At 35.7% G+C, this 8,751-nt stretch overlaps 1 protein-coding gene and 1 pseudogene across 8 annotated transcripts in view; one reads left to right on the plus strand and one right to left on the minus strand.

Moving 5' to 3' along the window:
• Dh31-R (Diuretic hormone 31 Receptor) overlaps positions 1-8,751 on the minus strand; it is a 173,664-nt gene that overhangs the window by 79,423 nt on the left and 85,490 nt on the right. The gene's annotated exons all lie outside the window — the stretch shown is intronic.
• LOC138177976 (UDP-glucosyltransferase 2-like) lies at positions 1,605-7,495 on the plus strand (annotated as a pseudogene).

Raw genomic sequence — 8,751 nt, forward strand, 5'->3', positions numbered from 1 at the left:
CATATTATGAAACGAAAGGAACTTTTCGGACAACCCAATATATAAATACCTTTGATGCAAATTTCATCGCGAGGTGACGATAAATGTTAAATCGATACACTGTAAAACCAAGAACACAACATTTCTGACAATTAAAGAGACATCGGAAAGGGACAATACAGGACGCGTTACGCGTGCAATTGAGAACAGCAACGAAGAGCCGGGCTAGAGGAACTTAACGATGAAGCCACTTATAACTCGATTAAACGAGCCGTTGGAAGTTTGATCAAGTATAATTAAACATGGACAGGGCCACGTTTAATCGTATTAAAATTACGTAAACATTTGACAAGTTCTCAAGCAGTTTACCGAGTTCCCATGCCAGACACTAAACCTTATTCATCCGGTATCATTGTACGCTTTAGCCTGCGTAAAATGGAACTGCAACTTGCGACATTTTCCTAACCGACCAGCTAAAACTGGCGGTAGCAGGGGATAGTTTCTTTGAAAGTTACACGACATTAAGAAAATCGCTTTCATCCGAAAACAATTTCACTTTTGTAAATAGTCGAAAAAGAAACAAAAATACCATGAAATTTTGGTAGTTCTGTAGAGTTAGGATATTTTTCATCATTCGGCTCAACGAACCATTAATAATGACCGTTCACGGAGCACGCGATGCGGAAAATTAAGACAGCAAACTTGGCGATAAATAATTCGGACGCAACGTCGAATGCTCTTTTGAGAAATATATTCGAGACAGAAAGCAGGGAAATGCCTATTCAAATGGCCAGTGTCTCTGTAATTAACGAATTTGTTTGCGAGAGACAGAATTTTATAACACGATTAATGGGAATACTTATGATGGATTGCTTCTTCGTTATGAATAATGGAACTGAGATAATGGAATTATTTTTTGAAATGTTCCGTGATCACGGAGTTTGAGAATTTGGAGATTCAGAGGATACGAGAGTCAAAAATTTGCAGACTTTAGTATTGGAGAATTTGCACAGGCAGACGTTTGCGAATTCGTGAAATCAGGTGGTCAGAAATTTGAAAGAAATTTCGTTCGGAAATTGAAGAGCTTGGAAAATTCTAACATTAGAAAATTGAAGAGCTTGGAGTATTTAAAAACCTTGTTTTCGCTATGACTATGTTTATCAATGATAACTATAGAAACAGAGTAAACATAAGGAAATGAAATGCCAGATAAGTCTTCTAAATATACTCCTACTATCTAAATTTTCGTCGTTTGTATAAAATTTATCCTCTATAGAACTTTCCTCTTTGTACTTTCTTCGTTTTCATCGACGAAGTATGAAATTATAAACAAACCACGCAAACTATATAATTATAGGTAAAAATTAACAGAAACGTAAGAATAAAGTCTACACGTTGTTTTCTTCAGGATAATATTTTAATTGCATGATCATGTGACTGTCCCTTCCTCTAGACTCTACAATAATTACGACAAAAGAGCTACGTAAAAAACACAATCAGCCTTTTACAAGTTCTCGTAACAGACGTTCGCGCAATCCATGGCTCATCCTGAAATATTAATACATCTGCTGTTCATTCAGCGCATAATCGAAGATAAATCTTTAGTGCGTAAGGTTATCTTCAGTGCTGGATAATTTTTTTATTCGAGACGTGGCTGAGTAGATTAGTTGGAAAGTTGACCTTTTGTGAGATACTTGAACAGCGAGTTACACAATTCCAACTGTATCTTGAATCGAAATAATTTGACAATAAAAATAGACAATTATGTTGCTAATAATATAAAACAATTGGTGCTGGGTTAAGATACCGTAGAAAATATTTCGAATGTTTCAAATTTCCAAACTTTCGAAGCTTCTGATTTGCAAATTTTTAATTTTCTACACTCTCGAGTTTTCAGGTTTTCAAATTTTCAAACTTTTCGATTCCGAGTTTTCATATATTTAAATTATTACATTTTCCATATTCTATTGATATTTGATTAAAATTTAATACAGATAAATTTAATTTTATTGAAAGATTGGAAAACGCTTAGAAGGCAATTGAATATCCTTTGCAGATATCTGGAAAAGAGAAAGAAAAGGAAATGAAATGCCGGAAAATACTGTTCCTATTGTTGGTGGCTCTTTTTACTCGCGTAAACGACGCTTACAGAATTCTCTGTCTCTTCCGGTTCGATGGAAAAAGTCACTTCAGAATGTTCCATGCCCTGTGCAAAGACTTACAGAGAAAGGGCACAAAATCGATATGATCAGCCACTTCCCAACGAAAGTCCCGATCGCTGATTGCACGGATATTATCGATTTAAGTGGAACGAGAGAAGCGTACAACGCGCTAAAACAAACAGTGATAACGTATTACACTGCAACAAAATATGGTAGAGATTTCTGTGAATTACTATGCCACGAAAAGATGCAAAACTTCGTTAAAAATCCACCCAAAGACCCACCATACGATCTCATAATCACTGAGGTAATTAAACGTAAACAAGATAAATGTTTAACGTTATGACTGAAGCATAAAACTGAAGTATTTGTATTATCTATATACTTTATCAAAAAATTATTCAAATCCTCAAAAACGCGTTATTTTAAATCTATAAAATTTCTATGAAAAATTGTGATACGGTCATTTTGTCAGTTCCAGTATTAAATATACAGGGTGGTTGGTAACTGGTGGTACAAGCGGAAAGGGGGTGATTCTACGCGAAAAAAGGAGTCGAAAATATAGAATAACAATTTTTCGTTTGAGGCTTTGTTTTCGAGAAAATCGACTTTGAATTTTCGCTCGGTATGCGTGCACTTTATCGCGTCTCGTTATAACGGATCTCACTGTAGATCGTTGTCTCGATGGAAAAATTAAAAAAAAAATTTTTATTCTATATTTTCGATTTCTTTTTTCGCGTAGAATCACCCCCTTTCCGCTTGTACCATCAGTTACCAACCACCCTGTATAATTGTTGGATACCATTCAAATATATTTTTATAATATTAGCATATATATTACATTAATATAACAAGTAGTGATTAATTGTGAAATATGTATTATTTTTTTTTTTTGATATCACATTAATTAGAATCTTCCTTTTTTTTTTATTTAACACTTATAATCGCATCAACCATCAAAGTCATAAGCGACTTGGCACAGTTACATTTATCTATGTTGTAGCATAAATAAAGACTGGTCAATTTTTCTATCTGTATGCTTATCTATAGTTTTACATGATACATATAATAAGAAACCATACATCGTTATAAACTTATATACATGTATATGTTTAGTATCTCCACTTCCATAGTTGGGCATACGTTTCAATTTTTTCGACGAATGCAATTACGTTGTTAATGTTTTCCCTCGAGTTCACGATTTCACCAGTATCGTTTTCCATTTCCAATATTTTTCTAACGTCTGTTGACTAGCCGCGATCGAACGGCATTAAGACGTTATAACGTTAATTAGATTTGTTAATATACTTCGAGATCTACTCCTCGATCTCCGATTTTACTATCAAGAAGTTGAAATTTCATCGCTAAGAGTATCCATTCGTCCGCAGTACTTTAGGTCGCCGTGCTACTTAGGTCTCGGCCAACTTCTGGAAACACAGGTGACCATCGTTATAAGCTTCCTGCAAGCGCCTTACGTCGACGATTTTATGGGCAGCCCATTCAATTTCGCTTTCTTTTCCGGAGCCGTAGTGGAGAACGCGTTTCTCGACACATTTTTCGATCGAGTTCGCAACCTGTTCGTTAACTTCAAAGAAACGCTGATTTTTCGCCATTATACGTCCGATCAGACTGAAACAATGCGGAAATATTTGGCTGCGGATTTGCCAGATGTCAGACAATTGGAAAGGAACGTGTCCCTGGCTTTGGTGAACTCGCACTATTCTTTTCACGGGATTAGGTCTTTAGATCGAAGTTGGAGGATTACATATTCAAGGCGACGAATGCACGTCGTCCCTGGTGGGTTCATACAGAGACTGATAACTCCTATTGTTGTATTTTTATCTCTTTCTGTTATTTCCTTCACTTTCTAGTTTGTCATTTAAACGTCCCATATATTGCGATTCGTTCTATGAAAATTCCAATTTCACCGGCTCGTAAATCATCGCCGTCGGAAGATTTCGTTAATTTTGCTCGCGAAAGAATATTTGAAATTAAAAAGTAATTGCCACAGACAAGAACGCACGGGCGAATATAAATTATTTATAAACAACTGGAATTTATTTCTCGAATTTATGACCGGCCAACTTGACGTACGATCGTGACGATAATATTCAGGATCTTACTCTCTTTCGTATCGTTGAAGGAACTTTTCCATTTCGCTCGTGTTATGTCGACTATCGTAGGAAAAATCTATGAACCGATATAAATCAGAAGTAAGCTTCGCGGGCTTGTGTAACGTACAATAAATCGTATCTCCTTTAATTCTTCGTGTTCCAATTTAGGAAATGAACGATTGATTGGAAACAGCCAGCCACGGATTAGTGTACTTCGCGCTAGGTTCGTTGCTGAACATCGAAACCTCTGCCATTGAACACGTTGCTGGGCTTGTACGCGTCGTTCGCGAAAATTTCACCGATAAGAGTCTCAATGAGGGTTACCAACGCGACAAAATTGCCTCCTGGTCTGCCAGATAACGCGATGATACGATCTTGGATTCTTCAGATATCAGTACTCGGTGAGTAAATCTCAACGGATTTAACGTCTGCTCTTTCATACGAAATATGACAAGGTATTATCGAATTTCTCGAACCACATAGAAATACACGAGTGTTCATAACGCATGGTGGACTTATGGGAACTCAGCAAGCTATCCACTATGGAGTTCCAATGATAGGAATACCGGTGTTCTCGGATCAGATGAGAAACATCAGTATCATGGTTGATAAGAATATGCCAGTGTTATTACGTTTACGTTCCATGGATATCGCGCTAAATGCACTTTTACACGACCCTAAATATAGCTAAATTAATAATATCTTCTACTATCTTTTCAATATCGTTACACATATTTGTTAACGTTACTATTATTTTTATTTATTTATTATTGCTTAGTCCGTGCCTTTCGACTTTGGACGAACTTCCGGTTTTACATCTCTTATGTCTATTTCTTTTCTTATATGTCTACCTCCCCTCTTTTCCACTCTATTCTATTACACTACCTTGCTTATTCTACCTCTAAGATCTAAAAATTAGGAACTATGAATTAGCAACTAATGACTAAAAAACTATTGCAACTTTGGTCTTCAGCCTCCTTGATGTGTATCCTTCCTGTCGTTTGCTCTTCTCTTCTCTATTATTGCTTTTAGTTCTGCTAAACCTTCTCCAGTCTCGTTTAGCGTTTTTCCCATGTCCTTTGGTCCTCCCGTTATTTCACATTCTTCTATTACATGTCTCAGGTCTTCTTCTTTCCTTCTGCATAGTCTGCATCTTTTTTCTCTCTCTTCTGTCCAGTATTCCTTTGCTTTGGTCTCGTTTCTGTATTTGAATCTTGCCAGTATTCTTCTGTCCTTCCACTTCATCCTTCCTTCTAAGTACTTTGGTCATTTTTCTTTAGCTATGTTTCTGTAATGTATGTTATATTTGGATTCCAGTATCCTTTTTTCCCTCTCTTCTGCTTCTCTCTTTCTTCTTTCTTCTATAATTTGGTCTGCTGTCATCCTTTCTTGCTCTTCTCCGGCTTCTATCTGCGTCCCTCCCTTTCTCACCTCTTCTAGTCCCTTCTTTCTCTTTCTTGCTCTTTTCCCTTCATGACCATTTCCCCATTCTCTCTCTCTCTTTCCTTTACTAATTCCTTTTTTGATTCTAGGGCTTTCTCTCCGTATCTTGCTGCTCTTTTTAATGTTTCTTCTTTTGTTAACGTTACTATTCCACTATGTTATTATAGGATTTTATTTATTCAGAAATATTAGAAATTAGGGTCTCCAATGATTTCTATCCTATATGATAAGTTTATCGATAGATTGATCTATTTATAATGGAAACGATGAACTGTTGTCGTTTAACGTGAACTGTTGACCACCTAATGACAAAACCGGCAATCACTTAGTTGCCAACTCAATAAATACAATAATGTGCTACAGCTAAGACAACTAAATGGATAATTCACAACTCACAATTAATAGTTTACAACTCATAACAACTCGGCAACTCAACTCTCGACTGCTCGCATCTCGACTCACAACTGGACTCTCACATCTCGACTCTCAACTTAGGACTCCTCGCAACTCGACTCTCAGTTCTCGACTGCCTGTTAATTCAACACCCCTTCACCCTTAAGCGTCCCTTTGTCTTTTCTCATAGCCCCACCACGTACGTGTCCCACAATTAAATTTCATCCCATTCGTTTTTATAAGTTTTCTAAATTTTCGCGATTGAAAATAGTTAGAAAAAGATCATCTCGTTATTTTTTAATTGTTAATTTCGAAATTAGACGGATCTTTCTAATTGTAGCTAATGTTTCGTGTAATTTTCTCGGAAATTGTAGTATTAGAAATATATGAATCTTTGTTTGGTAAGTGATATTCTGTCATCGAACCAACTGATTGCTGAATTTCTGTCGGTATTTTCGTCCATTTCATTTTCTACAGATCTAGAGGAGAAAGTTCCATCAAAATTGTATTCCCATTTGTACGACGTTGTTGAATATTCCGAATATAAAACTTTAGAAAAGAATATCTGCATTACAAGATAGGAAGATGTATCTTTCTTCCTACGGTGAGATACGTTCGATTTAATGATTTCTTTGGTCACCTTAGAGTCCAAAATTTGATTAACGCTAACCTTACCAGGCCCGGTCAAATAACCGGTTTCAAAATCTAATTTAAAATTGTACTTTCATTGTCATTTCCTTTCTTCGTCTAACTTTATGTAAATTCTTATATCAACAAAAATTTTGAAATTGATTAATCAGCTCTTGTCAGAATACTTGTCAGATACTTCTCAGAAACATTTATCAGGTAACGAAGACAAAAGTTCTCCAAAATTTTAAGTATTTCTTTTCTTATTCCACGTTTTAGAGATTCTGCGAGAAGGATGTCGCGGAAGTTCAGAGATCGATCATTGAGCCCTTTGGATACCGCAATTTATTGGATCGAGTACGTGATCAGAAATGGGCCAAATTCTTTGAAATCTCCCGCAGTGGACATGCTCTGGTGGAAATTAAACTTAATCGACATCATCGTTGTTCTAATCGCGTGCTTCATTCTCACCCTCTGTCTGTTATTCATTCTCGTTAAAATCGCAATTACAAATTTCTAAAAATTAAAAACCGAAAGTACCGCCGAACGGGAAAACAAGTTAAATTGAATCCTTTTCAGAAAATTAAACAGGCCAACGTGAATTACGATACGTGTCTCCTTTTTTTCTTCAATAATTTTAAATAGACCGTACCCTTTTAAAAAGATTATGTTATTCTCTTTCACCTCTTTTCGTATGAACGTGTCGGTATTAATGTAAACCAAATTCATAACAATAATTTGCTTCTGGTAAAACAACAATATATTTATTTAAACATTGTCCTTGTGTTTTTATCAAAAGTAAATTACGTCCTATTTTAGCATATAAATTGTAAAGTTGTAATTGATATAAAAAAAAAAAGAATAAAAATTTTGTCAATGTATCGCTGCTTGGAATTGATAGTGGCACAGATAAGACAAAATGTTCTTTTATTTAACAGACGGTTCGCGTTATGTTTTTAATTTTAGAACCATATAATCTATAATTAATACATCAGTTTTGCGTCAGAAGAGGAAAATATTAGCTGGGCCGCTATTAACGTTACGTTATTTTTGTAATAGACGTGTCCATTCTTAGTCGTTTCGTAATGCTGCAAGTGTAAGGTTGTACCGTTTTCGCGGATAGCGGTGTATCTTGTGTTAAATCAGCCTTCTGGTATCGTTCGAGCGATCCACGAAGGCTTCTTTGTGAATTTTCAAAAACCACTCTTCGAAAATTTATATTTTCCTGCATAAGCGTATGCTCAAATTGCAAAACAGCGATATAATTTCACAAGTAGATAAATTTCTAACGGGGAAATATCACGATTAACAGACTGACGATTAATAAATAAAGCCGAAATAAATAAAGTGGCAGATGTGTATGAAAATCACTGATGAGCCGATCTAAGGATTTCTATAAGGATCTATAAGAATTGCATGGGAATTACGATCTTTTGGTTAAGTCGCAGTAGCAAAAAAAACAGGAGACGCTTTTCACGGAAAATGTTTTTGGTTTTGAAAACTCGTCCTTACGAACGTTTGGCTGAAAAGGATCTTCGCTGTAGAAATCCGCGCGAAACTGTGGTTATACGAAAGAAGGATAAGCTGCAAGCGATAGGCGGTAAAACGACAGAAAATAAATCGATGGAATTTACACCTAATTCTGTAGATTCATATTATTTAACTATTTTAACTGACTAGTTTTTATGAACTGGCTTGTCAAAATATGAATTCTGTGAGGTATCTTGTTGCAGAGATACAACTGAGAAGTTTTACTTTGCTTGTCGTTTATTCTTACGACCGATGAATTCGCAGCAGAACGATCCAAGATCGGACAGTAGCGATCAATTTGTAGAAAGTGATCGTTAACGAATTTTGAAGTATCACGTAGAAGAAAATGTTTGATACGTTAGAAATGAAAATTACCGGACGAAACAGAAGAAGTGGCTCGATGTTCGTAAGGATATGAACAATTTTATTATTAGTTATTCGTTGATAACTCTGGCCGCGTTGAATACAAATTACATTTTACTTAATTACATTTTAAATAATAA

This window comes from Bombus flavifrons, chromosome 3, assembly GCF_040668555.2.
Source record: "Bombus flavifrons isolate JBK064 chromosome 3, iyBomFlav1_principal, whole genome shotgun sequence".
Taxonomy (NCBI): domain Eukaryota; kingdom Metazoa; phylum Arthropoda; class Insecta; order Hymenoptera; family Apidae; genus Bombus; species Bombus flavifrons.